Source organism: Xenopus laevis, chromosome 9_10L (genome assembly GCF_017654675.1).
Source record: "Xenopus laevis strain J_2021 chromosome 9_10L, Xenopus_laevis_v10.1, whole genome shotgun sequence".
Classification (NCBI taxonomy): domain Eukaryota; kingdom Metazoa; phylum Chordata; class Amphibia; order Anura; family Pipidae; genus Xenopus; species Xenopus laevis.
In genome coordinates, this window is record NC_054387.1 from 50339675 (window position 1) to 50356680 (window position 17006).

Below are 17006 nucleotides of genomic sequence, written 5' to 3' on the forward strand. Positions count from 1 at the left end.
TCAGCTGTTGTTGTCTACAAAGCTCAGCACTAAAATTAAGGGGCAGATTTATCAAATTGTGAAATTAGAGTTCACCTACTTTCTATATATTCCTATGGGATCTTTCAAAGTAATCAAATGGTGAACCATTAATTAATACGCTTCTAAAAATACCAAAGAAATGAATAGAAAGTGGGTAAATTTTTCTGTGGTGAGCTCTGAATTCACAATTTGATAAATCTGCCCCATAGAGTTATTGTCTACATCTTGTTCTACAGATTCCATCCTGCCCTACTGTTGTTTTGCAATTTGGCTATCGTTCTACATCTTGTTCTACTGTCTCTATCTTGTCCTTCTGTCACCATCGTGTCCTACAGTTTCAACCTTGCCCTAAATCTACCTCATAGAGCTATTGCCTACATCTTGTTCTACTGATTCCATATTGTTGTTCTTCTATCTTGCAATTCAGCAATAATTTTGCCCTAGTGGTGCTAAATATAGATCCATTGCAGGGCCGGAACTAGGGGTAGGCAGAGTAGGCACGTGCCTAGGGCGCAAAGCTGGGAGGGCGCCAGGCACGTACCTCCTCTGTCGCCTACCCCATTGTCCAGTTCCCTTCTCTTGCCGACTTTTGCGCTTCTGCGCATGCGCAAATTCGCGCGTGCGCACGCCAGCGCGAATGCGCGCACACAATGCAGGCGCCACGAGTGCCGTGCCTGCCTAGGGCGCCTGCCCAGCATGGCCCGGCACTGATCCATTGTCTTCATCTTGTTCTACTGTCTCTATCTTGTCCTTCTATCACCATCTTGTCCTACAGATTCAACATTGCCCTACAGCACTTTTGGTCTCTCTCACTACTGCTGCATTTATGCCCGCAATCACTGCAGAGGTTGCACAATAATGGACGTAGTCTTTGTGGTAATTGTAACCATTAATTAAAGGTTCTTGTGTTCAAAGCTCCTCCTCGCACCTCCACATCGTTGCAGTCTGAACCACTTCATCCATCTCACCTTCTGTTCTGAATCAAGTGCAAGCGTGTGTTTTGACACTGGGGAAACATCACACAAAAGAGTCACTGATTTTGAAGGCACTGTAAGAAATTGCCATCTTGATTTTGTTATTTAATATGAAAGCTGTTGTTCAGGGAACTTACATGAAGCCCTGATTATCATAACAAAGGTTTTCCTGTGACTACTAAGGCCTATGTCTGCTGTGGGGACCATAAAACTGATTGTGTATGTGAGAAAACTTGCTCAACAGGATGTAGGCAAGTTGGGGGTTTATCACAGCATCTTGGCAGTTGGGAGGGTTCCTGCGGGGGAAGGTGAGAACGCAGGATAAAAGAACACGAGCAGACATGTGAAGGGGTGGGCAGCTGAGAGGGGCAGCAGAGAGGGAGCTGGGCAGCTGAGAGGAGGCAGCTAGAGAGCTGGAGAAGCCAGAGGAGCCTGGGACAAGACATGTGAGGAATGAAGACCAGAGGGGAAGGCAGAGATGAAGCCGAACTCTATTCCCCTGCCTTTTTGGTAACAACTATGTAGACTTGTGTAATGTGTAACTGTAAATATTGTAATTTTTGTTTAGTCTAAGTGCAATCATTTATGTAGAACAATCAATTGATTTATTTTACAATACATCCCTTTACTATACGCTCATTGGTGTGGATTCATTGTCTGCTTGCTCAAAAGAACCAGAAACCCTAGTAAGTGGGTTGAGGTATATTGATATTATTATTAATGATATAATATACATAGAAACTTACAGCACCATCCCATTCACAACGGATGCAAGAGAAACTGTGCACTTTTTTGACACACCAGACCCAGTTGCACCAGGTGCATCTTCCCCTTGCAGCCAAAAACACTGTAACTATAGGAAAAAACATGGCAACCTTGTTTCACTGTGCTTGAACTTATAAATGATCCTTACTATGCGTGGAAACCACTTGCACCTACAACCTAAAACACTTGTTTTCATGTTCATCTGAATGTGTCGCCGTGCCTGATGATCACACCAACCGTTAATAACTAACAGAGCTGACAATATCACGTTATAAAAATAAACCCCACATTCATTTTGGGCACATTTAATAGTGTCCACTAAAATGATTTTGTAAGGATATTTTGATTGCGGCTCTTGTTTACATGAAATGATTGTTCTTTTTTTCCTCTCTTCTTTCAGCAAATGGTTCTGGTTAATTCTTAGCACTAAGTCTGGCCACACGCACAGCTTTCATCCCATTTGTTCCTTTTCTAGCCAAACTGTACAGACGATTGAAAGTGTCGGCCTCAGCTGCAAACTGTCTGGCTGGCTGCTAGGTACATTAAACAGTTTTTAGGACATAGACTACAGATTACAGACCTCTGTGGATCTTATTGGTGGACGAGCTGTTCCTGTTTATTACTCTCCCAAACCGTAATAGCTTTATCAACATAAAACCTGAAGTGACATCATCATGAACCAAAAGGGATCTCATGCAAAGGTATTGGAACAATGTAAAGGAGGCAGAGAAACTTAAGAGAGAAAAGGGGAAGCCTTTTCCCATTACTGCCCCCCGCTCTCTGCTGCACTGACACAAATTGTTGGTGCACAGTCTGAGTGTGGTTCCTGTGGGTGTAGGTGGCAGTGGCATCCAGGGATTCCACGTTAATGATCCTCTTTTGTTTTAAAAACTGTTAAATACTGATTTATAGAACATCAGGTTTGGATTAAATGCACTATACAAGTAACCTATTTCCATGCCAGAAGTAAATTTATTGCTTTATATCTGAGCAATCTTAAATAACTCGATAGGTTTACTAAACATACCATTTCAGGGGAATATCACTTAAAAATGGTTTCTGCCTTAGTTTGCAATGAACGATTCTATTGCTTTGCTATTCATTTAATAGTTGCCCCTATTATTTTAAACTTGACACGTCATTTGCCATAGTGGTTGATATTGTTTAAACACATTGGGGCAAATTCACTATGCGCCGAAGCGCCTAACGAAAGCGTCAATTCGTTGGTCATTTTCGTTACTTCGCAAATTCACTAACGAACGCTGGCGTAAATTCGCTAGTGTTACTTCGCACCCCTACGCCTGGCGAATTTGCGCAACGGACGTAACTACGCAAATTTACTAACGTGCGCATTGTACTGAACGCTACAGTTTACGCTAGACTTCCTTCGCCACCTCAGACCAGGCGAAGCGCAATAGAGTAGATAGGGATTTCTTCAAAAAAAGTTACAATTTTTTCTAAGTCCCAAAAAACGCTGGCGTTTTTTCTATATTATGGGTGATAGGCTGAAAAAGATCGAAAAAATTTTTGGGGCTCCCCTCCTTCCCCCCTACATTTCCTAACTCATGGCACCTTAACTATACAGTGGGCACATGTGTAGGGCAAAATAAACATTTTATTTGCTGTTTTGAAGGTTTCCCAGGCATTTGTAGTGATTGTACGTATTCTTCCATTGAAATTTGAATTTGGCGCCGTATGCAAATTAACCATCGTTATCGTAACTTCGCTTCACTTAGCGGTTCAACGCTAGCGCAACTTCGCAACCTTACGCTACCCCCTGAGCGCAACTTCGGATTTTAGTGAATTTGCGGAGCGCTGGCGAAACTACGCCTGGCAAAGTGTGGCGAAGTGCGGCGAAGTGTGGCAAAGTTACGCCTGGCGCAACTACGAATCTTAGTGAATTTGCCCCATTAGGTGCAACAATTTCCAGTTAACATGGCACAAACCTTTTCTGTGTGCCATAGTTATGGGCGAAAACAGTTTTGGCTTATAGCCCAATCAGATGCATTGCTGGTTGGAGGTGGTTTTTTTACAGAGGCACAATACTAATTTCTTCCTACTCTTTCTGCACATTCACTCATATAATATATTTTTGCATGTGGTTGGGCACAATGAAGACTCTCCAAACACAACATCTATAGTACTGTACTGAACTGTATAATGTCACCACTTTTATGCACTCCTTATAAAGTAGATCTTATACTGAGAGTTTTTGTTGGCACACTAGAGCACCTTGATCATATGCCAAAATGTTCATAACCATTCATGTGGACACAGTGCATAATTTTTATTCAACATATGGTGTATCTGTAGGTGAGAGTCTAGTAATATATATATATATATATATATATATATATATATATATATATATATATATATATATATATATATATATATATATATATATAGACAAATGCAAGAGGTCCTCTGCACTCAACCCATTATCAATATATTTAAGACAGAGACATTTTGTGCATACTGCTACTGAAAAATGCCTTACCTTTTAAACAACACAGGGATTGTTTGTCCATATATTGCAATATATTTAAGCTGGCCAAATACGTCAAATTCATCCCATATCTGGCCAGTCCTATGCTTATTTGACGTAGTTGGCTCTTTGACGTATATATATATCCTGCAAAATGTGTTGGTGTGAGAGGAGGGTAACCATTCTAGCTATAGCTAATTTTAGGTCCCCATTAATTGTGCACAGTTGTACATAAAGTTGCAATGTCATCATCTTGCCCTGATATAGCCCAGTCTCCATCTTGTCTACTGTCACCATCTCGCTCTACTGTCTCCAATCTTATTTACCCATTATTAGCCGCGTTCAAATTTACATTCAAATAGTTTTTGGGAGTGCTGAACAAGGGCTATAGTGGGCTATTTGTTAGCCTCTATGAGGACTGGCAGCATACAGGAGGCTCTGCTTGGCAGTACATCAGGTTTTTATGCAACATGTTTCTTGCAAGCCATTGGTTGGGGTACACTGCTAACTGCCTTTATCTTATGCTACTGCCAACATCCTGCCATACTGTCCCAATCTTGTTCTACTATCACTTATCTTGTATTACTATCACCATCTTGCCCTACTGTCTCCATTTTTTCCTTCTGTCACCATCCCACCTTACTTCCTCTATCTTGTTCTACTGTTTCCATTTTATTTTAATGTTTCTGTCTTATCCAACTGATAACTTCTTGCCCTAATGTCTCCATCTTTTCCTTCTATCACCATCTTTTCCTTCTGTCATCATTTGTCCTACTTTCTCCATCCTTTCCTTCTGTCACCATCTTGCCCTACTGTATCCATCTCATTTTCACCCCTTAGTGTTCTTGCACTTGTGTCCAGGTTCTCCATCCTCAAAACTGGGTTTTCCATCACTGATTTACAAAGCTAAATTGAATCTATGCAATGTGAGCTAATGAGTCTCTTTCTTTCTCATCAGATTGCTGGCTGGGGTTTCTGTACCCGTTAAGATGCTTTGCATATTGGCTGCAGGAGTCATTCCTATATTCACCGGAAACCTCAAACAATGATGCGCTATTCTCTTATGAAAGACAATTGTTGCACATTAATTAGCTGGAATTTTAATAGTTGAGTTCAAATTCTGATCTCCTTTGGATTGGCAATGTGCATAAATAAATCAACCGAAATGAAAGTTTGGAATGCAAGGCTATTGCCAGAAAATATCAGACTCTTAAAGTAACTATTGCTTTCAAGCTCCAACTGAGTAAGCACCCAAATGTCATATAGTTACCTTTAACCTGGGTTCCCAATGACTAGGGACCACTGTAGGGAAATTAAGCTGATACACATTAAAACACACATTAAAAACATTTGTATTGGCCCTGGTTGTGGATATTCATCTTAGTTATCCAAGTTATCTGAGGATAATGTTAATGATGAAGCTATAAAACATGTTATACAGGCCCTCTCCTATTGATTTTTCAGTCTCTTATTTAAACTACATTCTGGTTGCTAGGGTAAAATGGACCATAGTGGCTGATATTCCAAACTGGAGAGCCACTGAACCTATGATTGTAATGAAACATGGCATTTTTTCGAAAACATCCAAAATCTTGCCAAAAGTTCTGCTGCAGACACAGAGAAAAAATAAAATGAAATTTTGGATCTGCTTTGATGTCAGCAGAGTGCCACTTCCTAGCCCCTTACGTAATGCCGCCGTGTTTTTCTTAGCTTGTATCCCTTGGACGATGATATAGCATCAAGTCTGGAATAATTCCACGTGACCTAAAAGCAATCTCTCACAGCCCTGGCACCTAACGTACAGTAAATTTATGAATTCCACCAGTGGGGGTGCAGCTTTTCTCTCATTGCCTTCAATGTGGGCACCCACATAAGTGAGAAGGTGCATGTGTTCTCTAACAAACAAGGGATAGTTGTGCTCACCACTAATTTTAAAAACCATTAGGCGGGGGTGCAATGAGGCTGTGACCACAAAATACATATAGACAAATACAAGAGTCCTCTGCACTCAACCCATTATCAATATATTTATGACATTGAGACATTTTGTGCATACAACTACTAAAAAAGGGATTGTTTGTCCATATATTGCAATATATTTAAGATGGCCAACTATGTCAAAGTCACCTGGCCAGTCCTACTCTCAAATTGCATCTGATTCATTAAGAATTCTATTGCTTCGTTATACATTTTACAAAGGGACTAAGTTATACCTGCAACTTACTTGCTGCTTTCAAAGTAAACCTCCATACTTGGCTGCCCTTTTATTAGACACCAGTGGGATCACCTGACTATAGCTGGGAAGGGTGGGAGCTACAACATGGAGCTGGTCCCTGCTCCTGTGTAACTATAACAAACAAGGGAAAGTTGTTGTGCTCACCACTAATTTTTCAAACCATTAGACAGGGGTGGAATGAGGCTGTGACCACAAAATACATATGTTATAGTTTACACAGGAGCGGTAGCCAGTTCCATTTTGTAGCTCCAATCCTGCCCAGCTATAGTCAGATGACTATATTTTTTTGTACTGGAATCAGTTATTTGAGTGAGATCTAATTAATTTGCTAGGAAAGGAAGCCCCCCTATAAGATATATTGGATCTAATTGTCAATAAATATCTGACACCCAACTGCTGCATGAAGAGAGAATGAAGAGAAACAGAAGCTGAGAGAGCGATAGATAAAGATAAACTTGAATATTTCAGAAACAATGCAGAATATTTAATAGATTGTATTTAGAAAGTTTGTTATTTCAGTATGATGCAGCTTATATAAAAATTTTCGTGATAGTTCCCTATTTAAGGATCACCTGGCCCACCAGGGCACTCGGAAAACTACTACTGGGCTGAAGGTTTGCTTGTACACCCAGTCTCCCATGCCTGTACTACAGCCACCCACACATCATAGGGTCAGGCCACACTTTGCATTTTGGGGAGATTTGATGCTTGGCGACCAATCGCCTTGTTTTTGCAGCGACCAGTCTCCCCAAATGCCTTCCCTGACTCTGCGCCAGCTAAAATTAAAAAACACTGGCGCTAATCACGCACGGCGTGAGACAACTTCGTCGACTTCAGAAAATGAACCGCTGCTTGTTTTATCATTTTAGCCGGCGCAGAGTCAAGGAAGGTGTTTGGGGAGATTGGTCGTGGCAAAAATGAGACGATTAGTCGCCAGGCGCCCAAATCTCCCCAAAACACCCAGTGTGGACTTACCCTTACACAACAGAGAGATGGAAAACATTTATTTGCTAACTTGCAATTAAAAATATGTTTATTAGCCAGTTTTTTGTTTGCAGGACTTCTGCAATGTGGCTTCCATCCTGGAAAGGTCTAACTCTTAAAACAATGTAGATTTCTTTTAAAACAGTGTAGCTTTCTACTTTCTTTGAAAAGTCAATTCTCTTTGTGCATTGCCAAATAAATATATTTCCTATTCAGTGTTCTTGTGCAAAAGTGTTAGTAAGTCTATTAGTCACATTCTAATCTATTACCTGCTATGATTCAGAACTGCCAAGGTTACTCCAAGAAACACTGGGCAAATTTGCACCTGGGCAGTATCCCATGGGAACCAATCAGATGCATGTTTTTATTGTTGTACCTGCAGTTGGCTGAGAAAAGCCAATCACTGATTGGTTGCTATGGGATACTGCCCAGGTGCAAATTTGCCCAGTGTTTATAAATGAGCCCTAGTGACTTCATTACATTTCTGGAATAATGTAAATGTTGCCCTGCACACCTGGAATTCACTCTTCTGCAGTAGTGGGGCTGGTTCTCTGCAGACCTGGCACGGCCTCTCAATAACAGCAACTTTAATCATGGACCCGCACTCACACAATTCTCTGCAGTGGAAAAAGTGGCCCTTTTCTTTATTTGTTTACACCACCACTATAATCAATTCAACGTTTGGGGGGGAATTGTGTGAGTGCGGATCCAACATTAAAGTTGTTTCATTATATTTCTAGCATAATGAATCCCCCCTTAGGTAATGCAGTCATTGCTTTATATATTGCATTATATAAAGCTACGATTTCTCCATGCAGAGTGTGCTTTCTACTCTGTAGTGTGTCAGGGGTGGAGCTTCCTCCGCTTTATAGGCTTTGATATGTGATCAGCTCTGATTGGAAGGTGTCTGATATTAAAAGGTCCCATTCCATGAAAGACTACACAGCAGAGATATGTAGCACAAAATAAGTAGCACAAAATAAGAAGCACAAAATAAGCAGGACATACAGTATGTAGGGCCTATGCTATAGAATGATGGGTGGCAAGTATTAAGAACTTTGAACACCAATTCATGCCGCTAGTTAAAAACGATTTGCTCTGACAGATGCCACCAACACCCTCACCTTTTCACAGCTAATTCCCTTGGTAGTGCCTGTCTATTTCTACTGTTCCTATTGTTCCAAATGTCAGTAAGTACAAGCCCTGCTGACCATACGGCACGTGGCCAGGGAATTAAGTGGTAAGCTGGACATGAACCAGCAGCACTTGGGGACAGTCTGCCGCCAAAAGCACCAAAAATCCACAGTCCTAACAGAAAGGTCAACCTCTGGGAGGCAATTTTCAGGAAGTTTTCGACCATGCCTGGTTACACCAGGTTACAGCCCAACCACACAATCCTATTCTGCCCAATGCAGTTCATTATTCCTGGTTATTCATGGGTTGACATTTCTGTGCCACTAACATTTTTTTTATGGAAATGAGGGTGTTGGTGATCTTAGAATCTATAAGACTTAAATGCACAAAGTGGCAGACCTAATGACAAAAAAATGGAGGCAGGTGGAAGAAAGGAGGCAAAAGCAAGTCCTTTCTGAGCACCCCCTCTCCCCTTTGTTCCCCCAAATGCAGGGTCTGTTGTAACATAGTTAAGCCACTGTGCCCCCAACTCTCTAATTGTGTAACAAAACAGCAGTAACAAAACAGCTGCAGTCACTGTGTTCCCAAAATAAAATTGATATTTCCTATAATGCCATTGATGTCAGAGCTGAATGAATGTGGCCAATCCTTGTGACGTCTCCCACTTAAAACTTATTGAAGTCCAGGCCATTGTTTGAATTGTGTCTGGTAATTTATGGTTTGATGTCCAACCTCATGCAGCCTTGAGCCAAGTCATCTCTAGGGTTTTTAATGTAACATAATCAAACAAATCAAAACAAAAGCTTGAAACATTGACATGAATATTTCCCTGTCGCACTGAGGATTACAGGGGGAAAGGGCTCCGTTTAAGCCAGTCCAAGTGCTAGAACATACAGAGGAACCAAACCAAATCCTAGCAGGTACGTAGGAAAAGCATTTACAACATACTTGGGTTTCATTTGCATGAATCCTACCACAAAGTCCTAGTACACCTATATAATCCCTGGATAATCCCTATACTACTAGACATCTGTCTAATAGGGCAAAACGGATTTTCTTCCTTCTTTCTGTTGCTCATCCAATCAGAAGATATAACCCCACTAAGCTCTATGTGGCTTTCCCCTTAACACAACCAGTGCCATGATAGTTGTGGCTAGTGATGGGTGAATTTATTCAGCAGGCGCGAATTTGCGGTGAAATCGTTCGATTCAAAGGATTTTATTGTTCCATCGAACGATTTTTGTTCGATTTGCGCTAAAATCCTTCAAATTCAATATTCGAATTCAAAGGATTTTACTTCGAGGGTCGAATTCGAGGGTTTATTAACCCTCGATTTTCGACCCTTAGTAAATGTGCCCCCTAAGTGCACAAACCACAACAAAACTCTAATACAAAAGTTAGGCATCTAAAAGCTGCCGAGGCCATGTAGAGATCAAGGTCCTAAGCAAATTGTAAAATATTTATATACTTTAGATTTTAGGGTTTTAGGTTTTTTTTTGACTTGCAAGTACATTAACATTCTTTCATAGTAAGGATTTTAAGATATTCGTATTTGTATTTGATCTACATTTTTATTTGTTTATGCTTTTTCTAGTCGGATTTTAAATCAATAAGGAAGCAGTCTTCGAAAATGTGAGTTTTGATAAATGAGGCTATAAGTGGAGATTGCAAAACACCTAGGGGGTTATTTATTAAAGGCCTAGTTGATTTTTACCTGAAAAATTCTGTTTACCTTTGAGTTACTGTAGTTTGGGAGGCCCATTGGTCGAATTTCGAATTCATTTACGTTTTTTTTTAACTCTAATAAATTCGATTTTCCTCAAAACTCAATTGGAAGGTTATTTAAGAATTAAATTGAATTCGAGTTTTTTCTCCAAAAAAAACTGAATGTCAGGAAGTAAGCTAGCAACATTGGTCACTGGACCTCTCCCATTGACTTACATGAACTCGACAGATTTTAGGTGATGAATAGTCAAATTGTTAATGGGGCCAGGTTTGATAAATCTCGAAATTCGAATTTGAATTAAAATTCAAATCAATTTTTGATTATTCACAACTCGATTTTGAGAGTTTTGACCATAAATTTTAATTTGATTTTTCAATTTGACCCTTAATATTTCTACCCTTAGTGTTATGTAGTGAGTGATATTCTGAGACAATATGCAGTTGGTTTTCTTTTGTGGTTTTTGTTATTTAGCAGCTCTCCAGTTTGCATTTCAGCAATCAGGTTGCTCGGGTCAAAGTATCCTAGCAACCATGCATTGATTTGAATGAGAGACTGAGAAATGAATAGGAAAGGGACTTAATAGAAAGATGGGCAATACAAAGTAGCAATAACAATACATTTTTAGCCTTACAGAGCATTTGTTTTTAGATGGGGTCAATGACCACCCCATTTGAAAGCTGGGAAGAGTCATAAGAAGAAGAAGGCAAATAATTCAAAAACTATAATGAAGAAAAAATAAGAAAAGTTGCTTAGAATTAGTCATTTTACAACATACTAAAAGTTGACATGAAGGTGAACCACCACTTTAATTAAACTGTCATGTGTATTTAACCTTGCAGATTTTTTGGAACCCTTCAAACCATATCATTTAAAAAATGTTCAAGTGGTGAATGATGTCATTTATACCATAAAATTCGTGGCCTGGCACCAACTGCGTGTTCTAGACCACCCTTGCTCTAGAACATTTATACTTCCCTAAAGTGTCAGGAACAATTTGGAATCTTCTCCTGCTGAAAAACATTTTTGCATTTCAATCTGTTTTTGCAAACAAGAACGCTCAGTGGTACAAATGATATCATTCACCATGAACTTGACGTGCAATTTCTCACAATAATCTGTTTAGAAGTTTTCCAAAAATCTGCAAGGTTAACTGCATGTTTCAGCCTAAATAAGGACTGTGGGAGTGGACCGGGGAGGGGTGGGGGGACAAATGATAATTCAATACAAATTTGCCACACGACAAACCGCCGCTGACACTTGAATTCAAAGGGATTTACATAACAACCTTTTATAGATTAGAGGATTGAAATAAACACATGCTGATATATTAGTGGCGAGTGAGTCCTGTGACCATATAAAGGCACAAAGCTAAAGGCTGAGTTATACAGGGAACTCTGAGTATCACTCATGTATTATAAGGGATAATGTACCCCCTACTGTATATTATAAGGATATTAGAAGTCACTGAGGGGTTCTGTGGCCATATAAAGGCACAAGGCTGTAGGCTGAGTTATACAGGGAACTCTGAGTATCACTTATGTATTATAAGGGATAATGTACGCCCTACTGTAAATTATAAGGATAATAGAAGTTACTGAGGGGTTCTGTGACCATAAAAAGACACAAGGCTGCAGGCTGAGTTATACAGGGAACTCTGAGTATCACTCATGTATTATAAGGGATAATATACCCCCCCTACTGTAAATTATAAGGATATTAGAAGTCACTGAGGGGTTCTGTGACCATGTAAAGGCACAAGTCTGCAGGCAGAGTTATACAGGGAACTCTGAGTATCACTCATGTATTATAAGGGATAATGTACCCCCTACTGTAAATGATAAGGATATTTGAGGTCACTAAGGAGTCCTGTGACCATATAAAGGCACAAAGCTAAAGGCTGAGTTATACAGGGAACTCTGAGTATCACTCATGTATTATAAGGGATAATGTACCCCTACTGTAAATTATAAGGATATTAGAAGTCACTGAGGGGTTCTGTGACCATGTAAAGGCACAAGTCTGCAGGCTGAGTTATACTGGGAACTCTGAGTATCACTCATGTATTATAAGGGATAATGTACCCCCTACTGTAAATGATAAGGATATTTGAGGTCACTAAGGAGTCCTGTGACCATATAAAGGCACAAAGCTAAAGGCTGAGTTATACAGGGAACTCTGAGTATCACTCATGTATTATAAGGGATAATGTACCCCCTACTGTAAATGATAAGGATATTTGAGGTCACTAAGGAGTCCTGTGACCATATAAAGGCACAAAGCTAAAGGCTGAGTTATACAGGGAACTCTGAGTATCACTCATGTATTATAAGGGATAATGTACCCCTACTGTATATTATAAGGATATTAGAAGTCACTGAGGGGTTCTGTGGCCATATAAAGGCACAAGGCTGTAGGCTGAGTTATACAGGGAACTCTGAGTATCACTTATGTATTATAAGGGATAATGTACGCCCTACTGTAAATTATAAGGATATTAGAAGTCACTGAGGGGTTCTGTGACCATATAAAGGCACAAGGCTGCAGGCTGAGTTATACAGGGAACTCTGAGTATCACTCATGTCTTATAAGGGAAAGTGTGCTCCATACTGTAAATTATAAGGATATTAGAAGTCATTGAGGGGTTCTGTGAACATACATATAAAGGCACAATATTTATTAGTGACATAGGTTTGTGTTTGAACAAAGTTGCAGTGTTGGTCTATGGTCTTATGGCTTCATAGAGTTCACAGGGCAGCAATTCAATTAACAGCATAAAATATTAACTAAACATTTTCTGTCTTTTCTTTTGAATATAATCCTGATGGCTCATTCAAGGAAACAAACAAAAAGTGCTAAAATGGGTGCAAAACTAAACTGTGTTCGTAAATGTGCCTACTGGTCTTAATTCAGTCTTTCTTATCCACAATATGCAGTTTTTGTGAGCCTATTGGAATAAACAAATCCATTTCCATAGATAACTCACAATAATATATCTTTCTTTGGCACGTGGCTCTCCATTTGCAGACACATTTAACAAGAACCTAATTTATGACAATTGTGCATCCACGACATCTGTTTTTAGCCGCACGTCATACAAGAAAGAAGCAGCTCAGCTTTGTTATACTTGGAAAAAGGCCACGCGTCAGGGACCAAAATAATCCACAACGGTGAAAGACTCCTCGTTCCAGCTATACATCTGCCACAAATTATAGCGCCATATGACCAGAATTATTAACGCTGAACTCTTGGGAGTGCTGGGCTTTTAAAACAGATATGTCCATCAAATCTCAGTTTTGAAGCTGACAAATTAATTGTCTTTTAATTGGTTGTGACATTTTACCATCAATGACCAATGGGCCTGTACGTCACCTGAGGTTCAATTATGACACCTTGTGATTCTATCAGATCCTTAATCATAGGTTCCCTCTCATAATATACAACTTTCTCAGTTCATATTCCAAACTTCTCATAGTAAATAATTAAACCACTTTGCATCCAATGAAAAATGGTTATTTTAGAGGCTAGCAGCAGGGGGTATGAAGTGCTGTCTAAGGAGCAAGACTTCATCTTTAAGGGGCAGTGTTGGGCTGACAAGAGGCAAGGTTTACGCAGATTTGGGGCATGGCCATTTACATGTAAGGGGCCACACTGCTTCATACAAAAACCCAGGTTGGCAGATCAATGGCACTTTACAGGGATGTCTGTAATTTAAGCAGTGGGCTAGACCGGAACACTCTGATGGCAGATTACAGGTGGAAGGGCCTATAACTCAGTCTATAACTCAGTCTATAACTCAGGCAGGGGTAGAACAAAGGTCCGGGACCTGATGATATTCACCCTAGGGAGGGTACTTAAAGCTCTCAACTCTATGGTTGCCAAACTACTCTACTTAATCTTTTGGGATTCTTTGATTTCTGGATAGGTGCCAAGAAATTGTCAAATTGCTTCTAAAGCCGTTATTCAAAACGGGATCCCCACTGAAAACTATAGGCCTTTTTATCTGACATCAGTGGCAGAAACAAGTTTTGGAGTGGGGGAATAAAGGATAAGATACTTGGAAACATTCAGGCCCAGATTTGACCCCTGGGTGCCCTAAGGACATTCCCACTTGCTCTCCACACTTGTTTGCCTAAGTGTGCTATTCCATTCCCAAAGTGCTGGGGACTTAGCGAGCAGGAGATGTAAGCAGCTAAATCTCCTGTGTGCCCAGTTCTAATTTTCAGAAACAAATGTAGAGGCAGCTGGGTGTCATGCTGCCCCTAAAATTGATCCACCTTTGGTCCAGGAGTTGAGGCCTGCTTTACATTTATCTTGTGCCAGCATGGTTTTTTGCATAACAGATCTTGCCAGACTAATCTAACTGTTATCTATGAGGAGGTTAGCAGGGACCTAGACCCTGGGATGGCAGTGGATATGATCTACATAGGTTTGGCTAAAGCATCTGATACAGTGCCTCACAAGTTACTGGTTAAATTAAGGAATATTGGCCTGAAATATAAGATTTGCTCTTGAATAGAGAACTGGCTAGAATAGATAGATTATAGAGAGTGTGGGGTGAATGGAACATTTCCTTATTAACCAGTGTGTTTGGGTACTAGCGCAGGAGACCTGGAGGCAGGCATTGAAAGTACTTTGCAGGATGCTGCCACTTTGCAGAGTGATTTGACTAAATTGGAGAACTGGGCAACAAACTGAGGTTCAATATTATGCACTTAAAATGAACATGAATTTTAGTAATACACAAAATGTATTGGGGGTTTAGTGGATAACATGCTCTGTAACACTAGGCAGTGTAACAAAAAAAGTACTGTTTGCATAAAAAAGGCCAATAACTTAAGGTATGAAAACATCATTTTATCTATTTATATGTCCCTGGTAGTGATGATTGAATTTTCTTGGCCAGCCATGGATTCGCTGCGAAATTTCGCCACTGAAAAATGTTGCAGAGGCAAAAACTAAGAAACATAAGAAAAAAACGCCCATTGATTTTGATACATTTGGACAAAAAGTCGCGAAGACAAAAAAAGTTGCCACAAGATAAAAAAAATGTTTGCGCACGTAAAAAATGGTTGCGCGTAAAAAAAATTTGACGCCCATTGACTTCAATGCGTTTCCTATATGAAATCACTGTCGCACTTTTATTTGCACAACAATAAAAATGAACACTCACTCTCCCATCGTGTCTGTGTTTGTTAAAAAAAACAAAACAGAAATTTTTGCTGAGCGCTTTGAAAAAACATGATTAAAAAAATGGAAGTATCAAGGGATCCTCTGTTTCAATTTAACACTAATAAAAGCTATTTTTTTTTAAAAAAAAACAAACAACAAAACACATTAGATGAATAAAATGTGTATTTAATAAATGGATTCAGCTCATCTGTTTTATTCTTGTACTGGCACAGCTTTCATTTCCCTGCCTTTCCATACTTGTGGTATTTACTGAAGTATAATGGCATTCACCAAACACGCTTCCTATTAAAATTAGATTTTCCATAGAGGGGAAAGCATGTCTGAATGGAATCCATGATGGTTATACGGTGGCTACAGGGTCAGATTTGGTTTTTAAAGGGAAATCATTCCTAAAAAGTCATCTTAAATCACCTTCAGACATAAAGCTTCCAAACGGACCTCATAGGTCAAGTCTAGTGATCAGCACTGAGCATGCCCTGTAGTGATCTACAGCAGCCTAAAGCTCACTGAGCATGTGTAGTGCCACTGACACCAAGGAATGGGCCAAAAGATCAGACATACGGGATCATTTTGTGGCCACGCACTTTGACTATCACTGGGTTATTATACCTTTGTGGAAAGGGGCAATTCTGACATTCTCCAAACTGGCATTTGCATTCATAGCAAATCCTGGATTATAATTTCATACAGGATATGGCACACTATATCACACAATGACTTTATTCCCTCCCTCCCTCACCACCCATATGTCATTGTCTCCTAACGAGTCAAAAAAGGAGGCGGAGTCTCAGCAGAATTTGCAGGCTGACAATTCCGGTCAATGACGCCATGCAATGATACAAAGGTTCCGGAATGTTTGTGAATAGCAAATATATTAGAGGAAAGCTATTGGAAGGATATAAACAAGTTTTGGTTTAGTGTGATGTGATGTGTAAGTATCATTTGTGATATTTGTGCTACAGCTAAGGAATGACTCACAGTTATATTTATAATGTAAGGGTCACCGTGCAGTTTGAAGAACCCACTTATGCTAATAAGTAACTGTCTGCAACTGTGTATAAAGAAAGGCTGACATGGGATTACATGATGTGGTCACTGGACAGGTCACTCCACCACTTTAGGCACAATCTTTTACAAGGATTCATTTAAAATTTAAAAAAGTTGCCGACTTTCAGACAAGCGGGTTTGGGCTTAACTTTACTCTGTTTTCAACCCTGCCAGCAAACTTACTGTGCCTCGCTTCAGCCTCTAGTTGCGTCTTTTTATAGACTCATGCCTGCATTTCTCTACCCCTTATGTGAAATCAGAGTGGGTCGGTCACTGGTATATAAATAGGGACGTGCCCTGGGTTAGGGTCTGGTGTTGAAGGGCCAAGTTAGGGTTGGGAGGGGTTGGTTTGGTTCACTACTATCTTTATGGCTGAGATTCTAGCTAACATAGCAGTCTGTCTAACAGAGCATTCTATCACAGAGACACAGATTGTATCTG

The 17006-nt window shown here is 39.9% G+C and overlaps 1 long non-coding RNA gene across 1 annotated transcript; it reads left to right on the forward strand.

The window, feature by feature from the left end:
* The first annotated feature begins 1162 nt into the window (after positions 1-1162).
* On the forward strand, positions 1163-6069 carry LOC108701162. The gene is made up of 3 exons (XR_001933111.2): positions 1163-1505; positions 2161-2461; positions 5207-6069. It is a non-coding gene; the product is annotated as an uncharacterized LOC108701162 (long non-coding RNA).
* The last annotated feature ends 10937 nt before the right edge of the window (positions 6070-17006 follow it).